Genomic DNA, 14985 nt, shown 5'->3' on the forward strand with positions numbered 1-14985 from the left:
TTAGTTTAATTTCCAAACTTTCTTAATTTAGTCTTCAGTTTTGTCCATGCTGCTATTCAGGCTGTTTTTATTTTGTCATTTATATCAAATTTTCACACATGCCATATCTTCTCAAATCTCTCTGAATATAATTCCACGCAGGGTAGATACTCTGTAGGTTTACAACCTTGTCTCTCTCTATTCTAGGCGTTGTAATTTATAAAAACATGCACCTAGATGAGGCTATGAGCTACAAGCTGGGGCAAGCTTGTTGGTGCTGTCTTCTTTACTTTCTTTTTCATTCATAGGATGCAGCTGAGTGACCTGGGGTTTCAGCAGCCATATTACAACCATTAAGACTGAAGCCACTCTTGAAGTTGGCAGAGCAGAAAGATGGAGGAGTTCCTGTTGTGGTGCAGTGGTTAATGAATCTGACTAGGGACCATGAGGTTTCAGGTTTGATCTCTGGCCTTTCTCAGTGGGTTAACGATCCGGCGTTGCCGTGAGCTGTGGTGTGGGTCGCAGACAAGGCTTGGATCCTGAGTTGCTGTGGCTCTGGCGTAGGCTGGCAGCTACAGCTCCAATTCAACCCCTAGCCTGGGAACCTCCATATGCTACGAGAGCAGCCCAAGAAAATAGCAAAAAGACAAAAAAAAGAAAAAAAAGAAAGAAAGATGGAAAGAGCTCACATCCTTGATAGTGTCAGTGAATAAGGACACTAGCCCTGGGCCATGCCCCCCCACCCTTCTCTCTACATGACAGAAAGAATCCTCTAATATTCCATGCCCTTTAGTTGAATTTCCTAGTAGTGCAGTCATTTGCAATCCCTGATTAACACAACTGGATCTAAAGTCCTCTTCTGTCTGCTCTATTAGCTTGTTTCTACTGGCTTTATTAGGTTCTCTGATTATTGAGTTTGGGTCTCCTCTCACCATGTTGGTTTTCTTCAAGTGGCTATAATTCTTGTTCTTTAACTGAGAATCCTGTTTGTCTACCTGTGGAGAAGACCTTGTCTTGTAATGATTGCTGGGGAGAGGCAGCCACATGTCCTTGGTGTGGGACACATCTTTCCCATTAGTAACTGCTTGGGGCCCAGTGCTGCTTTGCTGGCACAACCCCATACCTCTGCTGTAACCTGCAAAGGCTGCCACTACCTACTGCTGGACACCAGTGAGGTGGAGGAGGGGACACAGGGACACAGGAGAGTGGGCAGCCCTGCCCATGTGTTCCAAGGCAGCTGCCTAATTAATCACCAAGGGTTCCCCACACCCCTCCACCAACTCCCAAACCCTAACCCCACCACTTCTCTTTGATGAGACCATCCTTCCCCTGAACTGCTTCTGTCCTAGCAGACTTTTTCTCCTGAATATGAGAAAATGTGTAGTGTTCTTTTGTGTTGTTGCTTTGAATATCTATCCATTCTGTTTCTGTTTATCAGAAATGTCTCTGAACCTTCTTTTTGCTGATTGTACTCTTTCTTATGTTTCAGGGCTACTCTGGATTGATTCTTTTTAAATCAGGGATTCTCAAACTTCAGCCTGCTTCAGGAATCACCTGGAGGCCTTGTTAAAACACAGATTTCTGGGCCCCGCCCTCCAGTGCTTCAGTAGATATGGGGAGAGGCTGCAGAAATTTGCATTTCTAGTAAGTTCCAAGGTGGTGCTAATGCCATCGGCCCTGGGAACCACGCCTTGGGAACCGCTACCTTTCATCTCATGAACCTTTGGAAAACACATGTGCCCGTATGACTAGTTTACTGTATTGACCCAATCTCAGAAGTTTCATTTTATTTTCTGAAGCCCAAGTTTTTTGTTTTGTTTTGTTTTGTCTTTTTACGCCTGCACCTGCAGCATATGGAGGTTCCCAGGCTAGGAGTTAAGCTGAAGCTGTAGCCGCTGGCCTGTGCCACAGCCACAGCAATGTGGGATCTGAGCCACATCTTCAACCTACATTACAGCTCACCGCAACGCCGGATCCTTAACCCACTGATCGAAGCCAGAGATCGAACCTGTGTCCTCATAGATGCTAGGTCAGATTCTTTTCTGCTGAGCCATGATGGGAACTCCTGAAACCCAAGAGTTTGATAATTGAGTATTCAAAGCTGAAGGGAAGGCCAGGCTAAAGTGCTAGTTTTAAGTAATTCCCTCCATGAGGAGTGGGAACCCAGACAATGGTCTCCTTTGGTAAACGCACGAATGTATTTAGAAGAATGACTAGGATGAATATCCCTGGATCATTAGACAAAAAGGATAATGTGCACATTATATGTGTGATATATAATACGCATGGCTTGTTTTCACCGCGAGGCTTCTCTCCTCCCTTATCAACAAGGCAGTCTTCCTTCTTCCAAATCTCCTGAACTAAATATGTGAATGTGCTCTGAGGTTATCTTATTCCCACTATCTATGATTGAGTGCTGAGCGCAAACACTGACTATTTTAAGCTCCCACTGCTTTAATTTAAATTTGCAAGTAATTATGACCCTCTTGAATTTGAAATGCACATTTCTTTAAGTGCAGAAATCACAGTCAAGTGAATCAGCTTAGGTGTAAATATAAACAACCTTAGAGTAGAGGAAATGTACATTAACCAGTTTTGTATTAGCTGAAATCTGAATATATCACACATGTATTTTTGGCTGCAACATTCCTACTGTAACCTAACAACTAAAAATACTATCTGTGTGCCTGAGGGTAAGTTATGACTGCCTTGGGAACCATAATTTTGAACTCGATATTTGTAGGTATAAATCTCAGCTCTGTTTCTGCCTAAGCCTTAACTTAGCAAAAATGTTTTGGAAGCTTCTTTGCATATTGTAAGAATGGCATTTGGCCTGACTCTGAGCCAGTGCAAGAATTTTTTCCTATATAGTTGTATCTGAAAATGTTCCCAGAGAGAAGACACCCCCTAGTTATCACTCCACTTCAGTGAGAGCTGTTGCCTGATTGCAGTGATACACAGAGAAGGACAGACTGAGTCGTCATTGATGCATGAGGATTTTCTAGGTGAAAAAAAAGCAAAGAAAGAAGAAAAATAGCATCTTGGAGTTCTTTGCACACTGTCTATATACAGATGACATTTATCTTGAGAATAGCTATGAGCATAAACCTTGGTGGCTTTTCTTTTTGTTTTGTTTGGAGAGTTTAGAGCATCTAGTTATAGCCCTGGAAAAGGGTGTTCAGTCTCTCAGAAAACTAGTGTCCTGACTTGTGATATGAAGGTGATGACACTCACCTTTCAGGGTTTTTGTGAAAACTGCCAGAATAATATGGGTAATGCCACATGTAGGTATTTCATAAGGAATCATTAGTATTGTTGAAGAAACGGAATCAAAGCAAGAGAGTAATGGTTGCCAAAGGAGACCATTGTCCAAGCCAAGTTTGGGCAGATCCCATGTGCGTTATAATAAACCACACTTTAAAGAATAATTTCCAGGAGTTCCCATCGTGGTGCAGCAGAAACAAATCCGACTGGGAACCATGAGGTTGCCGGTTCGATCCCTGGCCTCACTCAGTGGGTTAAGGATCCGGCATTGCTGTGAGCTGTGGTGTAGGTCGCAGATGTGGCTCAGATCCTGAGTTGCTGTGGCTGTGGTGTAGGCCGGCAGCTGTAGCTCTAATTAGACCCCTAGCCTGGGAACCTCCATATGCCACCAACGTGGCCCTAAAAAGACCAAAAAAATAAAAATTAAAAAAAATTAAGAATAATTTCCAAGCAGAAGTCACATTAAATATGTGTGTGTGGGTGGGTGTGTGTAAAATATAGAAAGAAAAGGGAGAGAGAGTGACTATTTCTTTGAGCAATCACTTTGTGTTTTACACTATCTAGGTATATTAGCTATCCAATGCTGCAAAACAAAGTACCACAAAACACAGTGGTTTAAAACAATACACACTTATTATTGCAGTTTCTTCAGGCTAGCAATCTGGGCACAGCTTAGGTAGAGCCTCTAGCTTCAGGGTTTCTGACAGGCTGCAGTCAAAGTATTGGCCAGGGCTGTGGTCTCATCTGAATGTTCTACTGGGGCGGGGGGGTGATTTGCTTCTGAGCTTATGTGGTTGTTGGCAGAATTCAATTCCTCATGGGTTGTTGGACTGGGGACCTGGGTTCCCACTTGGTTGTTGGCTGAAACTGCCCTCACCTCCTTGCCAGGTGGGCCTGTCCAATGCAGAAGTTTGTGTGCTTAATGCAGACTAACAAGGCAGTAGAGAAAGTCTGCCAGCAAGATGGGGGCTTGGTTTTATTAACCTGATCATAGTAGTGACATCCATCACCTTGGCTGCATTTTATTGGTTAGAAGCAACTCCCAGGTCTCACCTATACTCGAAGGGGAGAGATTACTCAGGCTCCGAATATGGGAAATGGAGACTGTGGAGACCCCCCTAGAGTCTGCCTGCCATAGTAGCTAACATGGAAATAACACAAATTTTAACTATAGAAAAATGAACAAATGGAAGTTCCCTTGTGGTGCAGCCTGTTAAGGATCTGGTGCTGCCATTGCAGCAGCTTGGGTCACTGACACAGGTTTGATTCCTGGCCTGAGAACTTCCACATGCCATGGATGTGGCCAAAAATAAAATAAAGTAAACTTAAAAAAAAAAGAGGAGTTCCTGTTCGTGGCGCAGTGGAAACGAATCCAACTAGGAACCATGAGGTTGCAGGTTTGATCCATGGCCTCGCTCAGCGGGTTAAGGATCCGGTGTTGCTGTGGCTGTGGTGTAGGCCGGCAGCTGTAGCTCTGATTCGATCCCTAGCCTGGGAACTTCCATATGCCTCAGTGCGGCCCTAAAAAAGCAAAAAAAAAAAAAAAAAAAAAAGAGAGAGAAACGAACATAGCACTATGTGCTATACATTCTCCCAGCAATTACACTTAACTCACTATTCTTCTCCAAAATCCTATGAAGTAGAAGTTATTGTTGTCCCTGTTTTGATAATGGACACTGACGCAGAGAAAGCTCAGGTGATGTGTCTAAGGAAATGGCAGAACTGAGGCTTGAATCTTGACATTCTAAGTCCAGAATATCCTCTTATTCCTAACCATGATTCTGTACTCCATGTACTCTAGAGCTCCATCCCATAAAAGTTATAAATGCTAATTTATTGTAAGACAAATATGTAAGATTTTAGTCATTTCTTATTTTCTGTATTTAACAGAGTTGTATGCCCATTAGTAGCTTTACATGAAATGAAAGTATTCTGAGAAGCTATGATACATGTCCTGCTACCTGGTAGGTGCTTGCTCTGTGTTAGTTTCCTCCCCTTGTTTTGGCAGCAAGGTGGGCATAGCAGAATTGGGGTAGCGTTCCACAGGGCAATCTTGGAATGACTCCAGATTTAACTGCGTTTCCATATGACTAACTCCCTAAGCACTGAAAGTGCATGGAAGTATTTCCTGGGAGCAGAACAATATCCCTGAGCTCCAGAGATGACACTGGGATGTTTACTTTCAGAGTGGTACCCAGATAGTATCTAAATAAGGTGTTGGCTTTGGGGGAATGGATTTCAGTAACAGAGTTGAGCAGCACTGGTTTAGAGGAAATGTTTTGGCCCCATTAATGCTCAGTTACTATCCTCTGAGTGGTGTGATAACTGTGATGCCTTTAAATTGTCCTCTGCATCCTACGCAGAGTCCTCTTGGTTTCATGTGCAGTCTGTTCACTTCTGTCATTTTTGAGGCTGAGTTTCATGCTTTTTTGTGCCACCCTGTCCCTTACTAAATAAAACAGGATGGAGAGAGCTACATGGCTGCAGTAGGACATCACTTCCTGCTCTGTTAGGAAAGAAGGGCATAGCAAAATTGTGTCTGGGGTCCTCTGAAAGGCACTGTTTCTTCCTGTATGACATCTCATTACTAGCATAGAGCAGTTGCAATGACACTTTCAATTTCTAGGTTATCTGAGTAACCACTCGATGTCTTCATGAGCATGGATAATTGAGAACTGCATATACAGGACCACATATTCTCCATATGTATAAATGAGGTCATTGGTCATGCAGAAGAAAAACTAATCTGTGAATTATCTTTTAACAGTTCTAATCCATTAATGACCATGGGTAAGTAAAATAGTGTGCATTATAATTGGAAATCAAACTCTGATGTCATTTTCCATGGCATAGTAGATAAATTTGGGGACGCTATTACGAACTGAATTATATCTGTGTAAAATTCATATGTTGAAGCCCTCACCCCCATATGTGGAGATAGGACCTTTAAGGAAATAGTTAAAGTTAACTGAGGTCATAAGTGTGGGGCTCTAATCCAATAGGATTGGTGCCTTTATATGAAGAAAAAGGGACAACGGAGGTTTTTCTCCAAGGGTACATAGAGCAAAGGCCAAGTTATTAGTAAGAAGGCAGCTGGCTGCAAGCCAGGGAGAGTGATAGCACCTGAAACCACCCTGCTGGCACCTTGATCTTGGACTTCTACCCTCCAGGACTCTGAGAAAATAAATGCCTGTTGTTTAAGCTGCCCAGGCAGTGGTATTCTGTGATGGCAGCCCTAACAGACTAGTACAGGTGTCTATCCAGCTAAACTTGCCATCACCTCCAGCCCTGTCTTCACCGCCTGCTTCCTTCTAGTGAGTGAGCTCCCACAGATAGCTAAGTCACTGGCAAGTGAACCACATAACCCTTGGGCTATGGGCTCACCCTCGCTCCCAGCTTGTCCCACAGATTCAGTCAGGTGGAAATTCAAAACAGGGATTTGGAAACACTAGTTGGTTTTGCTGAGATGATTTAACAGAGAGTATTTGAAGCCTGCACTGTGGCGACCTTGTGCATATTGACCTAGAAAAAAAGTAGGTCTTTGAGGGAGAACGAAAAGAATAAAGCAAATGTGCAGATGTGCAGAGATAAGAAATGAGAATCCAAGAGTTTGGTCTCAGAGAGAAGAAGAGTGACCTTGGCCATGGACTTTCTCATTCTGACTTTCAGTCTCTTGAGAGGCCTGCTTGGTTTCCATGAAATGCCTCTAATTCTTTACAAAAATTCCGCATTACTTCAGCTATCTTTAGGTAGCTTCTGTTTCTTGCAACCTAAGGATTTCTTAATAAGACATTTGGAAACATGTATAATTAAGGCCTAAAGCATGAATTAAGTAGAAATCCCATAATAAACAGAAGGTTAATTCATGAATTTGCTAATCCTTCTCCCTTGCTGTGGAAATAATGGGAATTTTATGCCTAACCCTTGGCAATTACAGGCCTCTAATTAGTTCAGTTATTTTTGTTTCTTGTTTCTATTCTATGTGATACATTTTTCTGAGGAAGGGCCTGCCTCTGATCTATGCCAAGGACAAGGAGAGTATATTTCACTGATTCATTTAAAAAATGATTGAGTACATACTTTAGAGAACTTCTGGATTTAATCTTGAACAAACAGCTTTGAACTAGACCTTTTGTCTTAAGTATCCAATGTTAACTGGTGGAGATGGACCCAGGACACCCAGGTATGGCCACACAGACTGTTCACTGTTTAACTCCAGGGGCCACGGTCCAGGGACTGTGAGCTGTTCTCCCTGGGTGGATGGTCACAGCATCTAGAACTGAACATGGAGCTCAGAACAGCTAAGCACAGGACTGTGTGGTGACTGCTGTAAAATGTATGAACAAGTCACATAGGGCATAAGTATGTCTACCTGGGAGGAAGGAAGAAAAGGAGGTTGATGAAGGTTACATTGAGCATGAGTCATTTGACATCTGAGGACAAACTTCCAAATAGCATAAGCAGAGAACAAGGCCATTCCTAGCATGGGAAGTAACAAGGATGTAGGTACAGCAGCATCCAAAAAAATGCATTCAGGGAATGGTGGAGTAAGGACTTCTGAAAATCTGCTCCTCTATAAAAGCAGTAAGAACACTGGAAAAAACTGTCAAAAATCAACTTTTTCAGAACTCTGGAAATTAGCCAGAGGTGTTTAACCACCCAAGGAATGTTTATTCAAGGAAAATGGCAGACCCTCCAAAAAAACAGGAAGCCTTATGACATTTTAACTTTCCCTGATCCCACCCCTTCTCCAGGGTCTGCTCAGAATTTGAAAATGAACAGCTCACATCAGTGATAGCTGTGAACCCTGGCAGCATCACCACCACTGGAGAGGGCGGAGCAGCCTTGGCACCCCACCCCCAGAGAACTGTCACTAATTGACTTATCGAGCACCTCACCACACAGCTCCATCTGAAGCTGGCCTTTACTGGACCTTTATTGCTGGAAGGTTTCCCCACCCGAGAGGCAAGCTTAGCTCACAAGATAAAAAGCAGTCAGTAGAAACTGTCTCTACAGAGTCTGGAGGTTGGACTTACTAGACAAATACTTTAAATCACCTCTGTAAATATGTTCAAAGAATACCCCTCACTTAGCATATAACAAATTGTTATTGGAAACAAAATAGAGCTATGTAGTCAAATAAATCAATAAAATTTCCATATTGCTGGGTATGTCAGCAACTTTCCTGGGCTAATATACATTGTGATTATCCAACACTGGCATATTATAGGCCTTTCTCAAACTTCTACTACAGAAACAAAATGTCAGAAAATATTTATTTGTAGCTTATGGGAATGGTAATGATGCTTTACACATAGTCTAGACCATAACTGCCTGTAACAGGGTAATTACTAAGATAGGAACACAGTCTTACCTGATCTTCATGTTGCCTGGTACAACATCCTGTGCATCCTACAGGCTCTGTGATTGTTTATTGCAGGAGGAAATAAACAAAGGATACTCAGACCTAAAGAAACAAGTGAGAGGAATAGTAACAGCTACAAAGCAGGATAAAGATTCCTGCTGGCAGCCTCTCTCCTCCATCCTGCTCTGCTTATTCCCTCGCCCTGCACCTGTATTACTTGTCACATCCTTCCCTCCTCAAGACCCCGCCTGACATTATCCCAACCCAGGCCTCACAAAGGCACTTTGAATTTTGTCATCAGCCTTCACTATCTCTTCTTTTTGTCTGGTCCCTAGTCCCTAAGTCAAGTCCAGGTTAACTGGAAGGTCTTTTTAAGTCTCAGCTGGGATCTAATGCACTGACGTCTCAATGCAGGTTTCCAGTCCTCTGCCAGTCCCAGCCCTGGCCCCTGGCCCCTGGCCCCCAAGATGTCTGTCTTCCTCCACTTTTCTCCTCTCTGTGGCTCACTGGGTAAGGAGCAGTTTTAGGGACTAGGCAACTCAAAGTGCACCTCAGAAAAACCTGCCTCAGCCTAATCCGAATAGATACTTCAAAGGAAGTTCCATGAACTATCCTGATGCAGATATCTCTTCCAAACACCTGTCCTTCTAAGACAGGTTCCCTTGCTGCTGGGGGTACTCACCTCTCCTCTCCATCCCTCTCCCTTTCTCTACTACGCAGCAGAGGGCTAAACAAGGAAGGGAACTCTTTGTTTTAGGATATTTAGTATAGGTAGGCTGAGACTCAGTTATGGATACATCCTGGCCAGCCTAGGGTACTCACCCTAGTCCTAGAGGTGAGGCAATATTATCTGCTGAAGATCTGACCTAACCAACACTGACAAAGGGAGAATGTCCAGGTCTTAGAGGAAGCAGCCAAGAGAAAAGGTTAAGAAACTAATACCAAGGAAGAAAAATTAAAGCATTGAGAGTATAATAGTTGTGATGCAAATTAATCTTATGTAAATGCAGGCACTGACTAGGGGTTCTTTAGAGCTCTGGATAAATGTGCATTTAAGCAACAATAGTCAATTTTCCAGGAAACATCTTTAGATGTGGACCTTTTGAATAAAGCAATCAAAAATGTTTGTTTTGATAATGAACGATAAGACTGCAACTTGAAAGACTAGCAATTGAGAGGGAGCAGCTTGACCAAACATGAAGAAGGTAAAGAGAATTTATTTAACTGTTTGTTTTCACTGCCAGAGTATCTGGAACATTTTCAGAGCACTGTCAGGATGGCTACTCTTGATATTTAATTCAAGTTCCCAATATGTGCCCCGATCTCTTGGGCTAATTGGGAGAAACGCTACAGGTCCAGGCAGTCTTTGGAGCAAAGTCATCAGAGAGGAGTGAAAGGGGGTGACATGTGGTGGACAGACAGACGGCCCCTCCTTTCAGTCAGTGGTGACTGTGGGCACTTATTTCTGAGAAACACGACAAAACCCACAAACTGTAGGGGCTGCAAAAATGCACCTCATAGAAAAGTAAAGCAGAGGAACATCTCCACACTCTGAGGGAGGGAAGGTGGCAAAAACATTGAGGCAACATTCACAACACAGTGAAGAGAGAGTGGGCAGGCGCTGGGCAGGAAGGGTGGGGACAAAATAAAATAAACCACCAATAAAAGAAAAGCATGATGATCGTAAATATGAGGATAGACTCATGAATATGCAATTTGTATTTCTGCTTGGAAGTGTCAAATCCGACAGCTGTTATTGAGCAGGAGCTCAGAGAGGGCTGTGTCACATCCAAAGGAGCTACCAGACTCCCTCATCTCCAAGTTTATGAGTCTGATCTTGCCTCCTGCGATCTATCTGCAAGGGATCGTCCCCGGTAAGGGCTCACATTTGATAATCAGAGGGTTATTCAACTCAAATACATTCAAGATATTTACAGTTCTCATCCCAGCACCAAATGAAACACCGTCATTTATACATTGTTTCTGGTAAGTCCCAGACTGTGAAGGGGCTAAGATTTGACTCTTCTTGAAAGATGATGAGTTGGGCTGTCCCAACTATACATAAACCCTATCCTGAGAGGAGGATGCACGGCCTCAAGGTCAGGGACACAGACCATTATCCCGAATAGCACATCAGTAGCCAGGTTGGTGTCACGTCCTGGTTCCTGCATTCTAGTCCCCACATGGTGGTGTGATGAGGGCCCCAAGGTAGTACCTGTGCAGGTGAGAGAGCATCATGGGAGTGGGTCCCAAATGTGGAGGCTTTGAGCTAAAGGGGGTTGCTGGGGCCTCTTCCCGTCATCCCCTCTAGAGACGGGGAGATTCCCTCATTACCCCAGCAGACAGCTAGTGCCTCTGGGTGGGAGAACAGGGCTTTATCTTTGCTGCCCTGCACTGTCCCTCCATCTCACCAGAAGGTTCCATTCTCTCTGGCTTCCAGGCAGTTCCTTCTCCGCACTTGGCCGTCACTCAGAAGGCTGAGTCCAGGCAGGAGTATGAGCATCTGTGGAGAACTGTCTCCCAACACTTCTAGTTTCTCAAAAATTTAATTTTTTCCTTTTTAAACAAGTTACAATTTTCTTATGTCCTTTTATGTTTTACCATGTTTGACAAATTCTTCTCTTCTTTTTGCTTTTGTATTTCTATCATACGGGAAAGTCTATCCCAAGCCTGATTCTCTTTTTTGTCATCTTCTTTGATTTCAGTATTTACTCAATATTAAACCTTATGTGGGAGTTCCCTGGTGGCTCAATGGACAAAGGACCCAGTGTTGTCACAGCTGTGGCTCTGGTTTGATCCTGGACCTGAGAACTTCCGCATGTTGTGGGCGTGGCCAAAAATAAAAACCTAACGTTATATGGATTGTGTATGATGTCATAGACAATCCAACCAGTTCAAAAGTATATAAAATATCCTTCAATATTCCATTATTCAGTGATAACTTGGTACATAAACCCACATATGGAGATACAGTATTTCACGTGAATGAGGTCATTAGCAGAGAGTTTTGAAATTTTCTTTCATTATATCATTTACTTCTTTTCATGCTAATTAATACAAAATTATAGTACACTTTTAATGTCTGCATTTAATTTGCCGTTGATACGCTGTTTTAGATAGCAGTCAGAGCCAACCATGAAAGAGAAAGTTGGCCCCAGAAATTGCTTCTTCTGTCTAAAAGTGTTTTCTAATTTTAAATTACCCATCCCTTCCTTAAGAGTTTCTTCAGGAGTTCCCATCATGGTGCAGTGGAAATGAATCTGACCAGGAACCATGAGGTTTCAGGTTCAATCCCTGGCCTCATTCAATGGGTTAAGGATCCAGCATTGTCATGGGCTGTGGGGTAGGTTGCAGATGCAGCTCAGATCCCACATTGCTGTGGCTGTGGTGTAGGCCAGCAGCTGTAGCTTCAATTAGACCCCTAGCCTGGGAACCTCCATATACCTTGAGTGTTGCCTTTAAAAGCAGGAAAAAAAAAAAAAAGTGTCTTCAAACCAAAGCTCTTGTGCAAACCCTGCTATTTCTCCCAGGTCAGCATTGGAGATGCTGCTTTGTCAGACTTATAACTCAACTAAAACTAAGGATAAACTTCACCAGTTCTTTTCCTTCATCTCTCCTCTTTGCTCCTCTTGGTGATGATGGCCGCTCACTGTCTGGGTGTAATACATCCTTCCAGCCTGGAACATAGACCATTCCCTGTTTTGTTCTTTATTTCTCTTAAGTCACTAGGCAGCGATCATCTCTTTGTGGCATAGCGTTGTGCCTTGTCTGTCACATATCTATGGCACACACCAGGCTCTACAATAAGATTCATATAAGAAACTAGGAGTTCCCGTTGCGGCTCAGCAGGTTACAAACCCAACTAGTACCCATGAGGATGAGGGTTTGATCCCTGGCCTCACTCAGTGGTTAAGGATCCAGTGTTGCCATGAGCTGTGATGTAGGTCACAGATGAGGCTCAGATCTGGTGTTGCTATGGCTGTGGTGTAGGCTGCAGCTCTGATTCGACCCTTAGTCTGGGAACTTGCATATACCACCAATGTGGCCCTAAAATACACACACACACACACACACACACACACACACACACACACACACACACACAGAAAAAAAAGAAATAGTATTAGTGGCCTCAAGTGTCAAGTGCTTTTCCTGTCTCTCTCAACGCTTTATTTATAATATACTTGTTTCTTTAAACTATTGATTTTTCCTGCATATGACATTGAAACCAGGTTTTCTCAGATAGTCCTTGAGTTTTCAGAGAACAGAGCAGGGAGCTTATAAACACAGGAGTTCTTTCTCTGCTTCGCTTCTAACCCATACTACTTGCTGTAGGTTGAATGTCCATGTTCCCCTCAATTTCATGCATTGAAAACCCATCCCCAGTGTGATGGCTCCTTGAGGTGGGGCCCTTGAGAGTGAATTAGGTCATAAGGGGGGAGCCCTTGTGAACGGATTAGTGCCTCTATCGAGGGCCCCTTCCACTGCTTGGGGACACAGCGAGGGGGCGCCATCCATGAGGAAGCCAGGCCTTCCCAGACATCCAGTCTGTGGCACCTGGGTTTCGACTTCCCAAATCCAGAATTGTCAAGAACAGATCCCTGCCAGCCATAAGCTACTGAGCTTATGGTCTTTTGTTTATAGCAGTCCCAACGGACTAAGACACCACTCATTTTCCAGGTCTCCTATAAATTAATTTGGGTAAGAAAATGAATTGCTAAGAAAAGACATATTCATGTTGAGTTCCCAGGAAAGAAGACTCTAAGCTGGAGTTTGGTGGGCAGGCTATCAATTAAGGAACACTTTTATTTTATTTATTTATCTATTTATTTATTTATTTTTAGGGCCACACCCGCAGCATATGGAAGTTTCCAGGCTAGGAATCTAATCAGGGCTGTAACTGCTGTCCTACACCACAGTCACAGCAAAGCTAGATCCTTAACCCACTGAGTGAGGCCAGGGATCGAACCCACATCCTTGCGAATAACTAGTTGGATTCTTAACCCACCGGGCTACAGCAGGAACTCCCAAGGACTGCTTTTAGCATCGACGCTACAAGGGAGAGGAGGAAGCAAGGACAGGGCCAGGGAGGAGCTGCACAGTGGACCTGAGGACTTGAGGGCCCTGGAACTGGTAGGCCCTCAGGGTTGTCTGCCCCCGCAGGGACTGGACCATCACTGGGTGGGCTGCCCTGGGAGGGGGTGACCTTGGGTGAGGCCCTTTCTGGCCAGGGCAATCCCTGAAGACCCACAGCTCACCCAGCACAGAAGATGCTTCATGGTGGGACTGTGGGTGCATCACTGGGTCCGTCCTTCCTACACCTTCAGGATGTAGTTCAGGATGCCTGTTGGTTTTTTTTTTTTTTTTTTTTTTTTTTTGCTTTTGCTTTTTAGGACTGCACCCTTAGCATATGGAGGTTCCCAGGCTAGGGGTCAAATCAGAGCTACAGCTGCCTGCCTACATCATAGCCACAGCGACTTGGGATCCAAGCCATGTCTGTAACCTCTACACAGCTCACAGCAGCACCAGATCCTTAACCCACTGAGCAAGGCCAGAGATTGAACCTACATCCTCATGGATATTAGTCGGGATCATTAACTGCTGAGCCACGAAGGGAACTCCAATGCCGACTCCTTTTAAAGATCTCTTTCTTTCCTTCTAGCTAAACTTCACTCTATTTTTAGCCCACTCCCACCCTTCCTTTTCTTGCATACTCAAAACATCCATAGAAAATGTCTTTCATCTTGTTGTCCCTCTTTGCTTCTCTTATCTGTCTTGATTCTTTTGACAGAATTACCTCCTGGACCTTATCTCTTGCTATTTCCCTCCAGAGTTTTACCTTTGTTTTTTTCTAGCTTGTGCTTGATTGATGACTGTCCCAGCAGTTGGGAATATTGACTTGGCTCTTTAAAATCTTTGGCTTTGTGCTTTCTGCTGAATTTTCTACATAACATGTTTTCATAAGTTCCCCTGTTTTCTGACACAGTGAAAGGACAGATTCTTGTGCCCCCAGATCATTTCTCTTACATTTTCAGTTCTTTTCAGCTCTGGCAGAAATCTTGTTTTTCATTGCCCAAACTCTCGCTTTGGAAAGTTTAATAAACAAATGAGTTCCCGTCATGGTGCAGCAGAAATGGATCTGACTAGGAACCATGAGGTTGTGGGTTCGATCCCTGGCCTCGCTCAGTGGGTTAAGGATCCGGGTTTGCTGTGAGCTGTGGTGTAGGTCACAGATGTGGCTTGGATCTGGTGTTGCTGTGGCTGTGGCTTAGGCTGGCAGCTATAGCTCTGATTCGACCCCTAGCCTGGGAGCCTCCATATGCTGCGGGTGTGGCCCTAAAAGGCAAAACAAAACAAACAAGCAAACAAAAAACAAA

The 14985-nt window shown here is 43.8% G+C and overlaps 1 long non-coding RNA gene across 11 annotated transcripts in view; it reads left to right on the top strand.

Annotated features, from left to right (window-relative positions):
* LOC146396501 (uncharacterized) overlaps positions 1-14985 on the top strand; it is a 111934-nt gene that overhangs the window by 54511 nt on the left and 42438 nt on the right. The window contains exons 4-6 of one of the 11 annotated variants that reach the window (XR_014826545.1): positions 288-435; positions 1469-1623; positions 5134-7113. The exons of the other annotated variants lie outside the window; for them this stretch is intronic. This is a non-coding gene — a long non-coding RNA (uncharacterized LOC146396501). Of the gene's footprint in view, positions 1-287; positions 436-1468; positions 1624-5133; positions 7114-14985 lie in introns of those variants that run through there. 11 annotated transcript variants of the gene reach the window in all.

This window comes from Sus scrofa, chromosome 14 (genome assembly GCF_054392235.1).
Source record: "Sus scrofa isolate SSC_HxYL_T2T_F1_AM1 chromosome 14, Sscrofa_HxYL_maternal_Yorkshire_Landrace_v2.0, whole genome shotgun sequence".
Classification (NCBI taxonomy): Eukaryota; Metazoa; Chordata; class Mammalia; order Artiodactyla; family Suidae; genus Sus; species Sus scrofa.